This window comes from Dasypus novemcinctus, chromosome 9, assembly GCF_030445035.2.
Source record: "Dasypus novemcinctus isolate mDasNov1 chromosome 9, mDasNov1.1.hap2, whole genome shotgun sequence".
NCBI lineage: Eukaryota > Metazoa > Chordata > Mammalia > Cingulata > Dasypodidae > Dasypus > Dasypus novemcinctus.
The window spans coordinates 46,335,137-46,355,653 of NC_080681.1; the positions used below are offsets into that span (position 1 = coordinate 46,335,137).

Sequence of the window (20,517 nt, forward strand, 5' to 3'; positions counted from 1 at the left end):
TGAGCTGGCTTCTGGGAAGAGTGCAGTAGGTGACTGCTGCCCTCTTGCTCTTGCTCTTTCTGCTACTTGGAAAATGAACATAATGGCTAGAGCTTTAGAGCTCTCTTGCAATCATAAGGCAACCTTAAAGAATAGTGACCGTTCACTCAGGATGGCAGAGCAGAAAGACACAGGAACATGGATGGCTCAGAGCTCACACTAGTTCTGGACAGATGATCTCTAGACTTTTACATGAAAGAAAAAGAAACTATCTGCTTTAAGCCAGTGTTAATTGGTTTTTTCACTATGTTCTTCTAAGTCCAATCCTACTATAGACTGATAGATGCTCTAGAGGTCATGGGAAATATCCTTTACTAGCAAATAACAAAGGAAATCAAAACCTCTCTTAAATAATCCAGATAAAGAGCAGAACTATAAAAGCATTAAGCATTTCTGTGTCCTTCAATGTTTTAAGTCAATGCAGTGTCAATTAGCATTTTTCTGTGTGTGTGTGAGTGTGAGGAAGACTAGGGTGGCTAGAGATAATTTATTGTTTTATTGGGTGGATAAAGATATCGAAATTGGGGAGATCCTTATAACTGGGTAGGAGGCTGTGTGGCTATGTTAAAGAATGTTGTCCTCTCCACAGTCCTCTGTACCCAAGAGGAATGATGCACTGCTTACAGTGGCTTACCGTTAAATTACCTTTTTTAAGGTATGACTAAGCAATACAGTTTATTTTCAATACTATAAATGCATTTTATAATAAGTTTTCCAAGATAGCAAAAGACATTTATTACACAGAAACCATATTGTGAGAAACTGGGTATTATAAAAGATGAGGGAGTAGAGACCCGATTATTGCTTCAATAAGGTTCCAGTCTTGTACTAAGGCTTATGGTTTGTCTTTTTTTTGGGGGGAGGGAGAAGGGGGACACAGCTGACCTTTCCAAATGACTGAGATTTAAGATTAAATCAGGTTTCATTTTCGGAAGGTAACACAATTCTGTTTCCTTTATGCTTTCATGATAGAATCTTGACATTTGGCTTCCTCAAAGGCTGTCCTTCCAATGAAAACCATAAATCCACCTTTCTCTGGATTAAGATTATAGCTACCTAGACTGAATGTGAAGTTGGTATGGTTTCTTCACATTTGAAGTTTACTGTAAATAAATGTTGGCGCTCAGTTTCTTTTGTAAAGGGAAAACTTTGAAATTTGTGGTCTCCTATAAACTCTTCTCACTGTTCTTTGAAAGAAAGGTAGTAGTTTTGTTCTTCTGTATGATGCTGCTTTCTAAAAGCCTTTTTGTGTTCTGTTCCTTGAGCCTGTAGTGTCTTTCAAAGAAGTGATTTTAGCTGCCATGGTACAGGGTCAGCTGGGGGCTGTCAAACTACTTTCCTGGGTTATTCAAATCTAACTAACACTGAGCAAGATAATATAGCTCAAGAAGCAACTAATGGGCCTTGTCCACAGCACTGAGATCACGTATCAGGATGGCCCACATATTTTAAATGGTCTTCAGTACTGATTCTCAACTCCTCCAAAGTTTAAAATAGGGCTAAGTTGTATACAAGAGCAAAGTCATAGAACAATGATGGTTTAACATACAGAGGGCATGACATTTGATTATATCTAAGCTTCTTCAAATGCCAAGAAGAATCTGGAGAAAGATATTTGATATTGACTTTTAAAAGGTCCACATAGATAAAATTAATAAATCTTATTAAAGTTTATTTTAGGGATATTGATTTTAAAGTAGAAATGCACCCACAAAGAAAGTCCCCTGATAAAGGCTAATGTGTAAATTCCTCTAAAACCCATAGTTACTGTAATTATATGGAGCATTTTACAAGCAACTAGGGACTGCTTTGGATAGATGACTGAAATTTAATCAGTTTCTGGCACAGGCTGCCTTTCTTTCCCACCTCACATTTCCAAAGCACTGTTTCTAGGGCAGACCTGTTCAGATAGTGAACCTTCATTATCACATTTGATCTGTCTTTGAGCACTTTCCAAAAGAAAGGCTTCCACAGATCTCCTAGAAGATAAAGGAATGGGATGATTTTTCTCAATAGCCCAGGTCCTTCCTCCTCACTCCATTCTGTTCTCAGCAAACTTAATTCAGCTCTACAGTCTGGATTTTATAATCACATGGAACATTATGTATGAAATGCATAAAACATCGATGTGCTAATGTTGCCACAGGAGACCATCAGATAAAGAAGTAGGCATATCCCTTTGTACTCTTAGGACGTAAGTGCTTGCCCTGAACCTCTTTTAAAAACAACTCACTTCATTTCTAAGCATTTTACGCTTTATTTGTATCAAGTGGCTTGGGCCTGCCTGTCTGCTGAGGGGAAATCAGAGTTTGATGTAGTTTTTAAAGCAAGAAGAAACTGGAAAAAATAATCACAAATGATGAATGTGAAAATTAAGCTACCTCTAGAGTTTATGTTTTACAAGTATGAAATCGATCAGTTTATCTCCCAGCTGATTTGAAACATACCTGATTATTTCTGATGGTTCAAGATGTAATGGTTTGGAAGCCTAAATAGAATTCTTAGAGCTTACCTTTATTAAAACCTGAGGATCTGAAGAAATAACTGCCTGGATTGATTACTGTATTTCTGCTGTAGAGAAAAATAACAGCCCTGAGTCACTGCTTGTTGCTCGCATCTTCATTAATATGCTTAATATATTTCTGTCCCTAGAGCAAATTAATGTTTTTTTCCTTCATTTATATTGTAGTTCATGAAAAGTTGGATTTTTGAACATAGCTGGATTGCAGTGAGACATCGGAGTCCAGAGACCAACTGATAGTTGTTAAAGATCATGAAGAATGACCCATTAAAACAGTTAGTATATGACAAATAACAACGTTTGTGTTTAGTGTGGAAATTTATCAACTAGACAGAGTACTTATTCCTGAGACCTGAATGAGAGTTTACTTGAACCAACTTATTAATCAGTCAGTGCTCTAGTCTTAACAGACTGTCTTATTAAAGAGCTCTAGATATATTAAAATTGAACTCTAACGTGATAGGTACTATCCTGAACCACAATCACAAACACACAGTCATTACTGAAGGCCAAAGTCTATGGAAAAGAGAAATATGTCATTTTTATTCTAAGGGCTGGGGTGCTTCACCCCCAAACTCTGGCTGTGTTTAAGCATAGTATCTATCACAGATGCTTGGCGATGTGGCCAATTCTCTAGCCCCATTCTCCTCTTAAGGCAGTCTTGCATTTCAAGATATGACAAACTTAATGACAAGGTACTTTTCACTTTTCCCACCTGCATCTGTTTATGTGGACCACACCATAGAATCTCCTTGAATTTACAAACCTTTATCTAAAAAAAAAAAAAAAAAAAAGAAGCACTTTCAATGGAAACCACTGGAAACTGTGGAAGAAGCTCTTTCAGGTTCTGGGTTACAAAATGGGTCCTGGCAAAGGAGTTGCACAAGATGGATGCTCTGCACTGATGCAAGCATACTTAAGGTACATGCAGCTTGAGAAATGAAACTGGAAGCTTACAAGGAAAAGAAACCTAGTCTCTGACCAATCAGCTCAAACAACTTTTTGCTGCCTCCGTGTTCCAGTATGCGGTTAGAACAGAACTGGCCTGACAACTGCAATCCTCCCCCTCTTTTTTATTTTTGGACTATAAATTCCCAATTCCCCTTGAATGATTTGGACCACCTGCTTTTACTCGGTGTTACCCAATTTGCAAATTGTTATGCTGTTAATAATGCTCTTTTTATTTGCAGTAGCAGTTCATTTGACAAAACAAGGATTTCTCTTGCTAACAAGTAGAATGAATGCCTGGGATTTTTTGGGCCTAGAAGAAATCATCACAGCTTCACATCTCTTTAGAGTCAGTGAGGGTAGAGATCCCTGAGGGCTGTGAGTCAGGAGGTTGAAGAGGGATGATAACTGGGTTAAATATCATCTCAAATAACTGTGCCTATCAGTGGGTATTGATTGTCTGGTAGTGCTGGATTGAGAAGGATGCTTGAGGCTAAGTTTAGGTACAGGGAGAAAGTAAGCCATAGTACATGAGTGACATGGGGAGAGGAGAGTTTAGGGTCATATTGAAAGAGAGCTCTTGACTCCTAACCTTTGCAGCCTGCTCCTGGCATGGAGCTGCCCTTCAGTCACCTGGAAGGGGTAAAGCTCATGTTTCAGCAAAGAGCCAATAGCTGCTTGATGCAATCAATAACCCTTCTGGTAGAAAGAGGCTAGGTATATGTCCAATTGCAATCAGTAATTAAATAGTTACACAACACCTGGAGTGACCTAAGTGAGAATATTCTTTGCTTCTTCTAACAGTTTTAATACTTGATATCTGGAATTAAAGATAGTTGTTTGGAAAGAGACTCAAGAACTGCCTTCCACACATGGAGAAATCTTTTTTTTTTTTTTTAATTTCTCTAGTAAACTTCAGTCTTCCAGTGCAGAAACAGTAAGAGAACTTATCCCATTCTAAGGCAGTCCATATCTTTTTAGAAAGTTTAGGTCTTAAAAATAGTTCTTCATTGTACTGAGTAGAAATTGGCCTCCTTATAAATTTGACACTGTGGCTGTGGATCTATTCTTTGGAATACAAAAATAGTTCTGCTACCCCTTTTGCCTGATAGTTCACCAAATATTTACCCAAATAATATAAAGATTATCTTTACAGGCTTGTTTATATGTTTTGTTTTTAGTAATTGATTCAGTTTCTCAAACATTGTGGCCAAAACAAGGCTCTTGAACTTCTCTCAGAAAGTTTCTTTACCATACTCTACTTGTTACTTGTGCCAGAAAAAAGAAGTCTTGCTTAGAACCTCATTTTCTCCACCCCAATCACATAGAATCTATCATCAAATTTGCTTGATATTACCTCCACAATAGCTTTTGAATCTCTCTTTCCATTCAATCTCCAATGACTCTTATCTCTTGCTTCTTCTAGGGCAGTAGTATCTCAATTGCACTCCTTACCACCTCTAGCCACCCTCCAACAGATTATCCACACAAGGCCAGAGTGATCTTTGTAAAAAGCATATTTCCTTAACTTCCTCCTGTAGCTCAAAATTTTTTTCCTGGAACTCAGACTTCAAAAGTCCATGGCCTAAATTGGCTACAACAATCTGCCCTGCTTTCTTCTCACACCATTCTCTCCTCATTTATTATTATGCTATATTCCATTTGCCTTCATTCCATTTCTCACATTCACTAATAAGCTCTTTTCTACCATCATGGCCTCGATTATGAGACCTTGAAAATACAATTCTCATTGATTGGAGTGTCCCTCTCCCCACTCCCTTTTAATTAATCTGATTTAAATATCATTTCTTTAGAGAAGGCTTACTTATTTGCCCCATCTCAATTAAATCAGATCAGTTAACTTTTTCATTGTAGTCTTTCCTTCCTTTTCTTATCATTATTTCTTATCACATGTTTATTACACATGATTCTTTGTTTAAAGTGTGCCTTTTTCTCCTGAGTCTAAAGTACATTAACAAAGGGATAAAGGATCCTATTTTGTTTTCTATCTCATACTGAAGCACAGTATTTGCCACAGGGTAAAGGTCAGTAAATATTTTTAAAGAATAACAGTAATGACATATTAATTTCTTATTATATCTTCCCTTTATCTTCCCTTTTCTAGGCTAAACCTTCTAATTCCTTCACTGTTCCTCATATGAAATGGTTTTGAAACCCCTTCTCCAACTTGGCCCTATATTTTTTGACACACTATGTTTTGTCAATGTTCTATAAACATAGCGACTCATTGCAATATTGTAAATGTGTTCTAATAATTGGACAATTAAATAGAATTATTTTTTCCGCTCTTTCTCATATCCATTAATTTAGCCTAAGATGATGGTATGCTTTTTTAGCAGCCATATCTCACCATTAGTGCATATTAAACTTATGGTTAACTGAAGCCCATTGATCGTTTCCTTCTGAAATAACTTTCCTTGCTAGAAAGCTCCATTCTAAATGTGTACATTTAATGTTTTAAACTGATGTAGGTAATTATGCACTTATCCTGTTCTATTTTATTGCTTTTGGTCAGATATGGTATTAATTATATTTTTGCAATTTTGTTTCACATATAACCTGGAAAAACATATTTACTTTATTCTCATTCAATGTGAAAAAGAAGAGAGTCAAAGTTAGAAACCTGTGTTGAGGCAAATGAGAACAATTCTCCTTTCCCAAGCCCAGGTAAGGGTCAAAGATCCACACTCTTTGGTTATCTATCAATATCTGTCTATCTATATCTATTATATAAAATATAAACATAAATATATATATTTAATTAACTTTACAATTTTTTTCAACATTTACTTTTTAGATACACTGGTAGAATTGCGGTAGCCCATCCAAAAGACTGTCAAAAGCAATTTAATTCCTTAAGTTTTTAAAGTAGTATTGTGCCTCAATCATTTGAAAATTAATTTAAATTCAAAAAGATAAAATTGCTAAAGTCGTGTATTCACTGTATCTTATGAAATTTAGTTATACATGTTCAGATAGTACTTAAAAGAACAATTTAGAGAAATGTCCCTGGAAAGCTTAGAAGACAAATGGTACGTAGGTTTTATTTTCCTTTACAATCATTGCCTTATTCTAAGAAATTATAGTAATGGATGAAATTTTTTAAAAAAAGTCAGGGAAATTGATTCATGATTATTTTAGCCTTTATAGACCACTGTCTAGAAATGATCATACTTCTATTTCCATTAGAAAGCATTCATTGGGCAGCAGCTCTATGTCAGCCCGATAAAAATGTTATTCTCAAGTATAATTTGGTGCACTGGCTTTTTGGGATCAATAGGAAAGAAAGAGATGGAATTCTCCTTGTTTCATGAGAAATTTGCATATTTTATGGCCTTTCCTATGATGCAGACTGTTAAAAAAAGAATCTGGGTTTCTATTTAAGATTATGTTTTGGTGAGCCATGGCTAAGCATGGAGAAGCACAGGCAAAATGTTGAGTTTACTGGAGAAACGCAGGCTTGGGATAGGCCATTAAAATTCTTTCAAATAAATAAGCAAATACCACCACCAATTGGTGATCATAAAATTAATGTTACAAGCAATAGAAGAGTGAAAGTAGGTGGAAAAAGACAGAGCAGTCTAGAGCAGTTGAAAAAAGAATCCATTTATGAGACAGGAACTGGCTTAAAGGACATGGATTATGCTGAATATTTTTTCAACAGATCTAGGTTTGCAACAGGAGGAAAACACATCAGAGGATTTTTAAATTAAAGTAGCTTTTCCAATATAAATCCAATATTAACTTATAAAGATACTATTAGGCATATTTCTTTGATGATGTATTTAAAAATCCCTGAATTCAGACCATCCTGCCATTGTTGCTATTACCATAGTTATTCCTGCCACATTAGTAATAGTCAGCATTTATTGAATTAGTTTATATGCCTGTGTGCTAAGTTCTTTTTGTATACCATTTCGTTTATCTATACAACAACCATGTGAGGTAGGTATTAGTAGATATTAGTATTGTCCCCATTTTATAGGTGAGAATGAGGATTTGAAGGTGAAGTAACTTATTTAAGCTCTCGCAGCTTTTAAACGTCAGAGCCAAGATTTGAGCACTGATCTTTCTGGTTCCAAAGCTACACTCTTAATCTCTGAGCTCCTTTGAAGTAAATTTTTGGTATTTAGCCAAATTAGCTGCTTACATTGAATTTTATTAATCAGAGATATGCCAGATTTTGGCTTGACTTTCTCTTCATGAAAAAATAATGGGGTATACCATTGCCAAATGTAGTCATCTATATTACTATTGAAAGGTGTAACAAGTGATGTGAATGGTAGTCTTAGAGTTTGCATTGATTACTAGCAATCAATAAATTAGCCAATGTGTTTATTATTCAATTGTACTGATGTATTTTCTTACTTTGACACTGTAATGGATCATATTCATAATCTAAAACACAGAAATCTAGAAAACATAAAATGTAGAAATATCAGTGATTTCATTAGGGTCATCAATTTCCTTTAGATCTGGAGGGTATGTGTCTCTATCTTATTGCAAATATAATATTTGGTATATTAAATAAACAATCATTGGACTTTGGAAATATTTACTGATGTAAATGTGGAAATATGCCTTCATTTGGGCACATGTATATATTCGTGATACTATCTTGGCATGTCTTCATCACAATGTATACCTTTTTGAAATATATATACATACACATATATATAATCATGCCAAGTTTCATAAACATAATTATGTTTTAAAATGCATTCACCAATATAGACATAAGTAAATAAGCATATTTTTATCACACTAACACATACTTTTCTTCAAAAAATTTTTTGTTTTCAAATAGTTATGTTTTCAAACCAGGAACTACATTTATCTATTTAACCCACAATGCCTGAAGTAATATCTTCAGTGCTATTTAAGCTAAAAATTCATACACCAGGGACAATATTATTTTCTAGAGGTAAACTTGAATTCACTCAACAAATCTTAATAAAACAGTTATCATGTGCCATAAAATATGCTAGATATTAGCAATGCAAATATTGCCACTCTCACGAGACTCTCACGAGTCTAGTATGGGATACAGAAAATCAAACCAAGCATTAGTGTTTGGAGGGGCAAGTAGTATGATGTGCACAAGAGTCTGGCAACACAAAAGAATGTCATCAAAATCAGATAACCAGTCAGAGTAGCTCTCCTAAACAAGAGGATGTGTGTTCTTAGCCTTCTGAGGCATGAAAAGGAGTTAGCCCAGTGCAGGTTGGGATGTTACAGGAGTGAGAATGGGGAGGGAGGTAATTTAGTATTGAGAGAGTGTGAGAAAATGAATAAACATCTCCTTCTCTCCTATATGAAGGGTTTTTTCAATCTCATCACTATGGACATTTTGAGTTAGATAATTCTTTGCGGACTGTCCAGTATATTTTAAAATGCAGCATCTCTGGTCTCTACCCATTAGATGTCAGAGTATCACTCCCTACAACCTACAAATCGTCCTTAGTTGAAAACCTCTGGTATAAACAAAAAGAAAGCTAGGTATGCATGGGTAATAGAATAACTTACTAACTCCATTTTGTCAAAGAAAGGACGAATTATATTTACCTTCTCTCAACAAGTTGCTCCCTAGATGCTCTAAATTAGGGTGGATGAGAAATAGTTTAGTGGTTTTCCTATGTACTTCCCGACTACCTGGGATCAGTGATGTTTACAACTCAGGAATTGCCTGTTTATAGGTATGGGGGTAGGGACGGGTATACGTGCACGGGCATGTGCGCGGTCACATACACCCCCACCCCCACCCCGACCCCGTGGGCTGCAGAGACACAAATCTGAACATCTCTGATTCGGTCATGATATTTAATGACCATCTAGAGTAGATAGCTTTCATTCCTATGTCTTGTCAGAAAACACTTTATCACAAACTTGCCAGAACACAATATATGTCTTCTTGCAAAAATAAGAGCTGAAACAACCTTATAAATACCATGATCCTGCATGAATTTCTAGATCTCCTTAAAGGAGGAACATCTGCTTGGTGAAGTTTCATTATTTTCCTCTTTAAAAGAGAGAATTGCTATGAAAATGATAAAATATGATTGGCCTTAAACACAATATATCCAACTTTAATCATTTTCTAAATCCAGAGATATTTTTAGATGAAAGCAAATCATTTTGTGAAACTTAAGCCTACCCAGAGGAAAGGTAATTTTGTTTGATCGTGAACATCAAGTGAATTTGTTCACCAAACCATTTATTCCAAAAGGTAATTAAAATAATGTAAAATTGATCCAATATATGTTTAGCAAAATTAACTAATTATAATCCCTTTAAACCATTTAACCTTTATAGTTCCTTTAAAAATGTTTGCCTTTCTTTTGAAAAATAAAAAGGTGGTGCCTCTTTGTTTACCTCTTCTCTTTTCTTTCTTCTCTCTTTCTTTCTATCTTTCTTTCTTTCTTCCTTCTTTCTTTTTTATGTTTTGGTAGATGATCTTATGCCAGTAGTATATAAATGCTGATATAACAAATAGAGTAAATAAACTATTTAAAGGAGAAAATAAATTTCCCTCTAAAGTCAAAAGTACATATGAGAAGGGAAAAGAAATGTTTGTGATGAGGAAATAAGACTCCTGACATTTTGGAAATAGTGAGTTCTCTAATGGTAAGCATTGTATAGTTAACACCTGGGTACATATACCAAATCTCTAAACATAAAAGAAAGGTTTAGCAATTATCTTCCCTCAGTCATTCAGATTGACTTATGGGCAAAATAAATGAAACAGCATTTGTTTGTTTTCAACTGCTTTCCATTTATTAAAGTCATTGTTAAACATAACTTAAAAAGTTCAACAAATTGAAAAAAAACTAATTGCCTGGCACTAGCTACATTTATTTTATACATATCCATTCTAATCTCAGGCAGAAATACTGAATAGATGGCAAGATTGGAAGGGTTTAGAGGGGCTCCTAAGCGTCCACGAGAGGAATAAAATAGTTATATAAGAGAAGAAATGTGCTGTGACAGCTCCATCCTTTATAAAGAATGGAAGAACTAGGAACGACCTCAGGGAAAATGTGGTAGAAGCAACCATAGGCCCTTAGGGACTTTCAAATCCACATCTGTCTATTATTAATTCATTATAACTTACTGCTTTATTTTGCAGATAAAATTGTCATTTATATCATTCCAAAAACCAAATGACATTATAAAAGACATCCAGTGGTAAAAGTATGAACAGAAATAGCTGTCATTGCTACATAGAGACAAACAAGTTACACATATGGGAAAAATATCTGTGAATATGATTTTGGATTGCAGTGAAGTAAGTCACCCATTATACTGAGGTTAATTTGTTGACTCATGATTTCCACTTATCCAATGATATCGAATCACATGAACAAATCTCTACATCTAATCAGGTTTTTTTTTTTTTATTGAATCATGACCTTTAATCCACCTTCTTCTTGATTATGAATGACAGTGACCTTTATCTAATTTAAAGCAGACACTCTGATGCAAAAATATGCAAACTACACATGTAAATTCTGAATCAAATTGAAGATGTGCATAATCTACTGGTGAGAAATTATTTCAGGAGACATTTACATTAAGGCCGAATGAGGTATTTGAAAGTAAGTGAATTAGTCAGCATACAAATGGTTGGTCGGAAAAGTTGCAAAGACCAAATGCTGTTTATATTTTCTCAGCTTCTATTTAGAAAACTGAAATGTCAATATATGTATCAACTTTTGTTATTCTACTCAGCATTTTATGGCATTCAGGAAATGATCACAATATAATAAATTCAGACAAAATTATTTTTCAGAAGGTTTGGCAAACCGTGCCCGAATATTCCATTCATTTTCATTTCAATTCATTTTCTGCTACACAAAAACCTGGTGAAATTCAGTCATGGCACGGGTGGCATGTTGATTTCCCTGATACTGTTTTATCTTATTAAAGAGGAACTTCGTGCTTAATAGCAGCTGGCAGTTATTAGTGTTTCAAGGATATATTTAGAAATTACCATCTCAAGGAAACATTCTAAAAGAATCAAAGAAGCATGTTTGCCAGTCCTATCTCTCTTGACTCCATTTCCACTGGCTCTTCCATTTTTCCGCGGATTAATAGAAATGGTTCTGAGCTGACATTACCGAGGGCAAACCCTGCCCAGGGCACTAGCTAAAATGCATCCTAATCCTACAATCCACTCTTTCCTTTCTCAAGCCATTCCATCCTACACAGCACTGTTAATGTAAACTTGTGCTTCTCAAATCATACTTGTTTTCTATATGTACAAAAACCACCCAAATCTAAGAATACTGCACATATTTAAAACACATGATCCACACGTCTGTGTTTTATTATATAGAATCACATGTACATGGGTTTATATCTGATGAAGCTTATGTTACAGCAGGAAGCCTTTGAGAGCATTTCGCTGTCAGAGTCCCACCAAACAGTACCTGGCACGAGCATGTACTTTCACGATTAACACCAGGGGGTTGTCAGATTGCTATTTCTGAAATAAACAGATTTACCCTGACAGATAATCAGCATTTTGCACTGCCTAATACATGTTTATCTTCCACTATTGACATAATTACACTAAAAGTGCACTTAATATAATCTTTCATAGGAAATTAAACAGATTTTAACGATATACTTGTAATAGATTGGGGACAGAGTTGAGGGAGAGAAATATCAATATTAGATGTTTTGGGAGAACACATACATGAAGCAATGACGAGGGAATCATTGAACTTCAGGAAAAATCAATAGCAGTCTGCATTTAAGAAATTCATTTACATAGAAACTAGGAAAATCTTACAAAGCTGTGAAACACCCTTCTCATTAGCTCATACTCTGATGCTACTTTTCTTCTGGTATGTGTCCTGTGCTCACTTCACTCATATAAAAAGCTAAAAAGAAGAGTCCTGTTAGGATGAATTTTATATTTTGCTAATACATAGTGAGCTCTTTCCAAAGTCCTCAATTTGACTTTTGAATGTGGGTATAGGAAACTCAGGAGTTTGCATAGATACGACACTTAAAAGGAAATTGAGCAAGCTCTATAACTAGTACCCATCATGAAATACCTCAAAGCACTGACAAGCAAGCCTTTTTAAGAGCCATACAAATTAATATAGATTGGTCAATAGGCATCAGGCCTTAAGGATATGAAATTGGAAACTGAGAAGCAGAATTAGGTGAAAATATTCATTTTAATAAAAATTATAAATATAACCCCCAGCATAAGAAGCATTGGTTTTTTTAAGGATGTGCTTCTAACGACTATGATCACCCATACCACCATATGAGAAGTCCTAAGAATTTTAATATAACTATGTTTGGGTAATATGATATATTCAGTAACAAGTTAGGATCAGGGCTTTACTGTCCCATGGATTTCTTTTCTTTGCTTGACTACAAAACTTTATGAAATTAAGCCATGAAACATCTAAGCCCGCATATCTATGAGTGGGATCCAAGATAATACAAATTTCATTTTGGACAGAAAACCAACTGAGGATGGGGAAGTACTTTCAAATGTCTTTTGTGAGCTCAGCATGGTTTTCGGCATATAACAGACATTATCTCATTTCTTGATTATAAACTGAGAGGTGGGTATTTTCATTTCCAGTTTACAGATGAAGAATCTGAAGATCAGATTAAATGATATTCTCAGTAAATAGCTTGAATTCCAGACCATGTCTGTCTGAAGCAACTGCTCTTTCTGTTTTAAAATGCTTCCTCTGTAAATTCAATTCACATGAGTTTAAAAGCCTTTGATTTTTGTTTTCTAATCAAGGGTGAGGAACTTTAAACCATGGTCCTAGGTCCCTTTCATCAATTAGAAATAAGCATCAAGAATCATTTGCAGGTTTCTCTGTCCCTCTGTGAAGCCAATGATCCTGGTAGGCAGTATGCAGTGGCTTTTTCCTTGCTAATCAGAAGGATTGCAGGAATAGTCTAACACAGCCATGGCTGAGGGATGAGAAAATGACTGAGAGCCAAAACAACAGAATGCCACTAGCATGAGGCTAGACTGCCCCAGTGAATAGGGGAAGCCATTTGTTTTGGCCTTTACCCTGAATCTTCCCAGAAGCTGAGAGCTTTTTGTTTCCCCTAGTCTCTGGCACCCAGAAGAGGTATATATGGGGAGCCCTGCTTTCTACCCAAGATTCTTTTCCTGCTTTGCTCCTCCCAGGGCGGCTTCCTGGGGCCCAAGTCTTGTTCCATATATCACAGCCTTTTTCTAGAAGTGTCTTTGGATGACACTCATTGTACCTTTGAAGATGTCCTGCAACCAGCTCTTTTGATCTGTTCCATCTCTACCTTTAGCTGTTGATGTCTGCCTGGGTAAGAATGAATTTGCCAGATTCCTTTTAGAACATGATTTATTGTCATTAGCCACCTCTCCGGGATTTCTTATAGGATTGATTATTCTATAGTTTGCCTTAAAAGCCACCTTATTTCCTCCTTGCTCTCTTTCTTACTTAGGGCCCCAAACCCTCTTAGTCTATTCTTTCCCAGGGAGCCAAAGCTTCAGGTCAGAGAATAATTTCTATTTGAGATAAATTACTATTTCTATTCCATTTATAGTATATGAAGATTTAATGATAGAAATTAAAGTGCTGTAAACTGTGGTTAATAAGAGATGCATGCTCAAGATTCTTTAAAATAGTCTTAAGTCCCTCTCTTCTTTTCTCATAGTATCTCTCTCTTCCTCATTCCTCTGCCTTCTCAATTACTGTATTTTCTCTCTATCTTTTTCTTTGTCCTCCAATTCTCACCTTTCCCCCTTAACTCTTTCACCAGTAGTTTTTCCCCATCTTTTTTATCTTTTTAAATGTTAAGGAAATCAGTGTATATTACTTTATCCATGTTAATAACTATTTTTTACTGTTTCTATTTTAAAAATTGATCACATGTAAACTTTCATATGATGCCAAAGCATAGCTCCAGTGTCTGGAAGATAGCTGAATCTTAAGAAATATATCCAATGGATAGATGTTCTTCTCTTTCTCACTGAAACAAATCTAAATCTCTCTCTATATATAACCTAAACTAAATAGATTTTCTTTATAAAATTCAATCAGTCATTCAAATATTAAACAAGAATCAACTCTGTCTCAGAAACAAGGTCTGTGAAGGACACTGAGTATAATTTTTATCCACCAAGTAGCTTATAATTTCGGCTACTTAGGATACAAAAATATGACCCATAAAACAACTTAGGAAATATGAAAAAAGAACATAACTAGAGACTGATATGTGTAAATAGGTGCTATGAATATATAGGGAAGAGGTTTCAATGATTGTGGGGGGAACATTTTTGGGTGGGGAAGATATAAAGGAAATATATATATACACACATATAGAAAGGGGAAATACATATACATGTTAAACAATAGCAATTTAAAAACAAACAAACAAAAACACCTGACTTTAAAATCTTGGTTTAAAGCTTGTACAGATTTTGACTTTGTTTTCCAAATTGTGGATCCTATTAGTTAGCAAAGTTTTATTTTTGAGCTTCGATATGTTGGTAACTGGCCAGTCTGAGCCAATTGCTAATACATTTAAGAATTATGTTGTCTGGATATTTTTTCTCCTATCATAAAACTACCTTAGTGAGAAAAATCTTTTGATTTGATTTGATTTTTTTAATTTCAGGAAATTGAAATATTTTTAGATAGGTAATTTAGCCACGCAGCTAAAGAGTTTAGCATTGAGGGACACATTCTTCAAATGATCTTAGGTCAATTTTAACTCCTTTGACTATATCAATACCTAGCTCATAACCATTATTCATTGATCTCCCTATCCCCTCTTTTGTTTTCTTTCTAGGTAGGAATACCAACAAAGTAATGGAGAAAACAAAGCTGAATGGAATGTCTCACAAGCGAAGAAACTCACTCAGTAAGAGATGATAGCAGGGTAAGCACAAATTTAAATTATTTCCCAACCTTCCCTATACCGATGGTCAGGTCTAATTTAGCTAATCCAGGTAAAACTGATATGTTAAAATAACTTTAAAGTTAGGTTCTCTGGCTTTCTGCTCACCAGCAGGTAGGTGTTTTAGATATATATAAGGCAGTCCATCTGCTTTATACGTCAAATAAAATCTAAAAGAATGCTGGTATCTCAGAAGGGCATCGAAATTGTTTTTCATTTGTTACTTAAGAAATGTGTGGCTTGCTCACTTGCTACTGACCCATGTTCTCCACATTTCCATCACTAGATTATGTGTTGATGCTGTTCAGATTTTTGTTTGCTTTAGATATTTGCTATCCACTGGGCAAATGAACACAGTAATCAGATTCCTATGGGTTACATTTATAATTGCTTTATCTTCTCAAACCGTGAGGAAAAACAGTGTTAAGACAGTTTAAGCTATCCCAAATAAAGAGACGGAAGTAAAGTCACAAATGTTTCCGTCTATAGACCTGTTGGCACTCATTTCTCCTCAAGGAGATAACATCCTCTGACACAAGGACAGATAACTATGTTCAGTGTTTCACAGTCTGGCCAGATTAAGATGCATTTTTACTTCATTTGTTGTTTTTTTTTTTAGTCTACTGTTATAATGTTCTGGTATATTTCACCTGAGGAAATTTTCTTTCAAATGCATCCAATGCAAAGAAAGGCAAGGGAAAGGGCCACCTTTAACTACGCAGGAGATTTTGAAGAAAGGCATGACAAGACAGAAGAATATATATTTTTTGTGATATGAACAGTTGTTTGCATCAAAATTTTAACCGTTACCAGAATTTCAATGGAGTTGCAAGGAAAGTAGTTAGATAAAGCCTCGGGTTAATTTCCGTCATTACCAAGCACTTTACACCACTGAAAAAATTCCAAACATATAAAGAGATGTCAATCTTGTTCTTTAGACAGAAAAAAAAAAAGGGGGGGGGGTGGCTCTTCAAAGGCTGTCAGTAGACAAGTCATTCAATTACAGATTTGATTTAGTTCTTAACTCCTTAAGGTAAAAGATAAACGTTCTGCAAGAGTAACCATTCCTGGCATGTATTAAACGAAAAGAACTTTTGAAAACTGCAATCATGGTAGTACATAGAGAGTGAGGAACTCTGAAAAGAGTTGAACAATCAGTTTCAGATATTTGAGTCAAGACTACAAATAGATGAATATATCTGGTTTTTCTATGGGGGTTAGAGTGGGGAGGGAATTGTGTATATTTTTATCCAAGCCAGTGTCAGAATACATGGGTTCAAATCCCAGTTCAAACATAACTGTGTGGCCTTGGCTAAGTTACTTGCCCTCTCTGTACCTCAGTTTATCTATGAACTGGGAATGATGGTTCTCTCCATCTCCTAGCATTGTTGTACAGATTAAAATAATCAATACAGGCAAAGTAATTAGTAGCTGCTGAGTTTTCACTGAACCCTATCATCATTCTATGGATAATAATAGCTTCCGAGATTTAGAAAATCTTGATGGCATGATAGAATTCTTCCTGAGAAGTTTTGAATGTCTACAGGTGATATAAGCATTGACTGTCTGTGAGGAAGCATATCATTTTCCTTCAAGCATGGTTGCAAGTTTTTCTGGCACTACTGAGCACTCCTGAAGTTGTAGTTTTCTGCAACTTCATAGCATCCTCCATAGCATCATTTTAAGATGATAATTTATCTTTTTAACTGTACTCAGTAAAACCAGCAGAAAAGAGGCAGGTGGGAATAAGAACATGGTATTATATACAGCTACAAGTTTTACCAGTTCTGTAGATTCTGCTGCAAGGCACACTAAAATGGAGTAAAATGTAACTTATCTTGAGCAGTTGCTTGAGTGAGTTACTAGAGGAATGGCAAATTTACAGATGAAGCAAAAGAAGCCCACGGGGAGTTGAAGGCTCTGACCGTTTCATTTAGAATGCACAGTAAAACCTAACTTAATGCATATAAGTTAGGTCTTTGGAGAGTTTTCTAGAAGGTTTTCAAACAAATGTGAAAGTCTGTAAAATATGTGCTTTCAAAATAACTCTGAAACAATGATTAGATTCCAGGGGAAGTGCTCTCATACCTATCAAATATTGGTAATTTGGTTGAAAAGAGAATGCCTAGTTGTTTTCATTGTCTCTGTCCCCCAAAGATCTCCTAGCCCACTTTGTACATCTAGCCTCAGTTTGACTGCTGACCTAGTATCACAAGGCAGTCCTTTGTTCTAAAAGGGCATCCTTTAGTTTCACACTAGTCTCAAGTTCGCACAACTAGGCAATCCCACACACCTTTCCATTTGATAATGTTTTCCTGTGAAGGGTGCTTTTCTCAAACTGGTTTTAAATATGAAAGAATCATTCTCTGCCATTAGTGAGGAATCCTTTTCTTTTCCTGTACTGCTGAAGATGTGAATGGAATCCTCCAGTGACAGGGTCTGTGGAGAAGATATTCATGGACAACTACATGGTTCAGATAAATAAATTCAATTAGCCCTTCCTAGGAAACCTCAGTTTACAGCTCAGTATTTCAAAGAATTTTAAAGAAATTCTAATTACTGCATTAGAAATAAGTCAAATTCTTCTTCTCTCACAGTGAAGGGCTTTTATTATCTGCTGCTATAAAACATATATCTCCTTTTTTCTGTTGCTACCCTAGCAGAGTAGCCTGCATACCAATAGGATCACTAAAATGCCACGAAGCAGAACATATTTATCTGTTAAATTCTATGTACAGTAACCTAACAAATGCCAGAGACAGGAAGATTGCCCTCTGCACAGTAATACTTGTGTAGATGTCTTCTTTATGCTAACAATGACAGGGCTTCATGCCTTGTACTGTACTCAAAAATCAGAGTGTATTTTTTCAATAGAAGACTGTATCAGAAAGAAAAAGAGCTGCACATTTTTGGCACTGGGATATTTTATGTGGATAATAAATTTTTTCCCTTCGAACTCTACTAACTACAAGTATCTATCTAGAAAATGAAATCTGAGATTTATGTTATCAGAACTATTCAGTATACCAGAGGATTAGTTTTTCTTCTTTTCAGGACAGTCAACTTTGTTTACTGTTTTTGTTCACTTCCATCCTTATAAGAGATTAAATAGTCTTGTCATAGCATCATGTCAAAACCTTCTTAGAAAAATAAAGTAATAAATGTAAAATTATATTAGTAAGGAGGACTTTCAAAGACGTTACATTGATTGAAATCTATGGTAACAGGAATATTTTAATTATATTTGTATTAACCATAAAGAGATTTTTGAGCTTGTAATTTTATGACATTTTAGTGTGTTTTAAAATTGAAATGACTAAGATGATTAAAATGTTATTATACATAACTTCAAGGAAATACATATGAAGTAATGTAAGCCCAGGAATTGCCTTCATAAATCAGCATGTACACTGTCCAAGCCATTCACCTCTTACACACATTTTTAATCAAAACTTAACCATTTGATTATTGAAATCATTGTTTAAAAAAAGATATCAAACAATGCTATATAAACACCAGGTTTTTTTTAGCTTTGTTAGATTAAACTTTCTTTATAATGCAATTTCAATCTCAAAACAATAAATAATAGCATGTATATTGACATTAATTGAATCCTAACTAATTGTAATACTTCTGCATAGTAACAATTTATGAATTGTGAAGAATAAATCTACTTGACAGGCCTGTTAGCAATAGGCCTTCAGCTTCCTGCTTTGCAGCAGAATAAAGTAAAATGCATCCTTTTTTTGCTGTTAAAAACATTTCAACAGTTTTTTTTTCCCCACAGAAAATGCTGCAGGAAGGTTCCAGGTTTAAAAAAAAAATCTTTACACGATTGGCTATTTACACGGTTATTTTTGGCCAGGTACATGATAAGTTAAAACATATTGAGCCATTTTTTTTTTTTTTAAAGAGGGAAAACTTGATAGAGGATTATATTTCTAGATTAGAGAGCGGACACTCTGTAATCTTTCAGGCACTGTAAAACTGAAGCTGGCCGCAGGGAAAATAAACATTACAATACCCGGCACTTAAACAATTGTACCTATACAATTAAGTAACAAAAGCGTGAGGCACCTGGAATCACAGCATTTGTGCCTAATGCCAGCAACAATATAAAGCATTCAAGTGACATTTGATAATGAGCAGACAGTGGAGGCATTACACACGTCTTTAGAAGAATTAGACTTCCTACCTTGAAAAGACAGACGAGGTAAGTTCCTTTATATATATATATAAAAAGTTGTAAGTAAAGCCAGGCAGCAGTTGCAGTAAATTGAGTCCTTTCAGTCACTGTATACATACAGCAGTTCTGCAATAGGGGGAAAAATATAATGGGAGGAGCGGCTATGAACGAGTGACCTCCTCAAGCTGAGTCCTCTCTGTGAACCAAGCATTGAAAGCCACTGCTCCTGATTTGCATGGATTATCTCCACTTGAACAGATACAGAGCAGATACATTTAAATTAAGCTGGCACAATGGCAAAAAGATGGAAGAGTGAATGAATGAGGGAGAGCGCAAGAGAGGGAGAGAGAAAGAGAAACAGACATGAGATCGGAGAGCGTGGATAAGCTGGTTCTTGCAGAACTGTGTCTCAGAAGAGCTACAGCTCCCTCTTCATGTCACAGTTGTAAGATAAGAAATGTTGTCATTAAGAACTGGTTAATCATAAGGAAAAATATACCCAGATTAGCCGATGCGCCATCTGATCAGATTTTAATGAACATTTTATGATTCTTTCTGTTTTGTCATTGGGATTTTAGATGGTGTACCTAACATCTTTTATAAGGATCCAGGAAAAAAAATTTGAATTTTGAATAAGAACAGTGCTTTGACTTGAGTGGCATGGATATCAGGGAAAGAACATGACAATTTGTTAAGTGGAATATTTATTTGAAAGAAAATTAATCCACATTAACTTTTAAAGTGCTAGTGGTGTGGACTGCAATGTAAAAAGAAAGTAGTATTTGAATATTTATTAATGATTACCTATCTGAAAGGACCCAAATGTACTATTAAAAGGGAGAGAGGTATTTTTTAATACCTTTAAGTTGTCTTTTTT

At 35.2% G+C, this 20,517-nt stretch overlaps 1 protein-coding gene and 1 long non-coding RNA gene across 2 annotated transcripts in view; one reads left to right on the forward strand and one right to left on the reverse strand.

Annotated features, from left to right (window-relative positions):
- ADGRL2 (adhesion G protein-coupled receptor L2) overlaps positions 1-19,790 on the reverse strand; it is a 653,868-nt gene extending 634,078 nt beyond the window's left edge. Inside the window, exon 1 of the mRNA XM_058303275.2 lies at positions 19,650-19,790. The gene's annotated coding sequence lies outside the window, so the exon portion shown is untranslated. The remainder of the gene's footprint in view (positions 1-19,649) is intronic.
- Positions 19,390-20,517, forward strand: part of LOC131279734 (uncharacterized) — an 89,925-nt gene continuing 88,797 nt past the window's right edge. Inside the window, exon 1 of the long non-coding RNA XR_009187175.1 lies at positions 19,390-19,667. This is a non-coding gene — a long non-coding RNA (uncharacterized lncRNA). The remainder of the gene's footprint in view (positions 19,668-20,517) is intronic.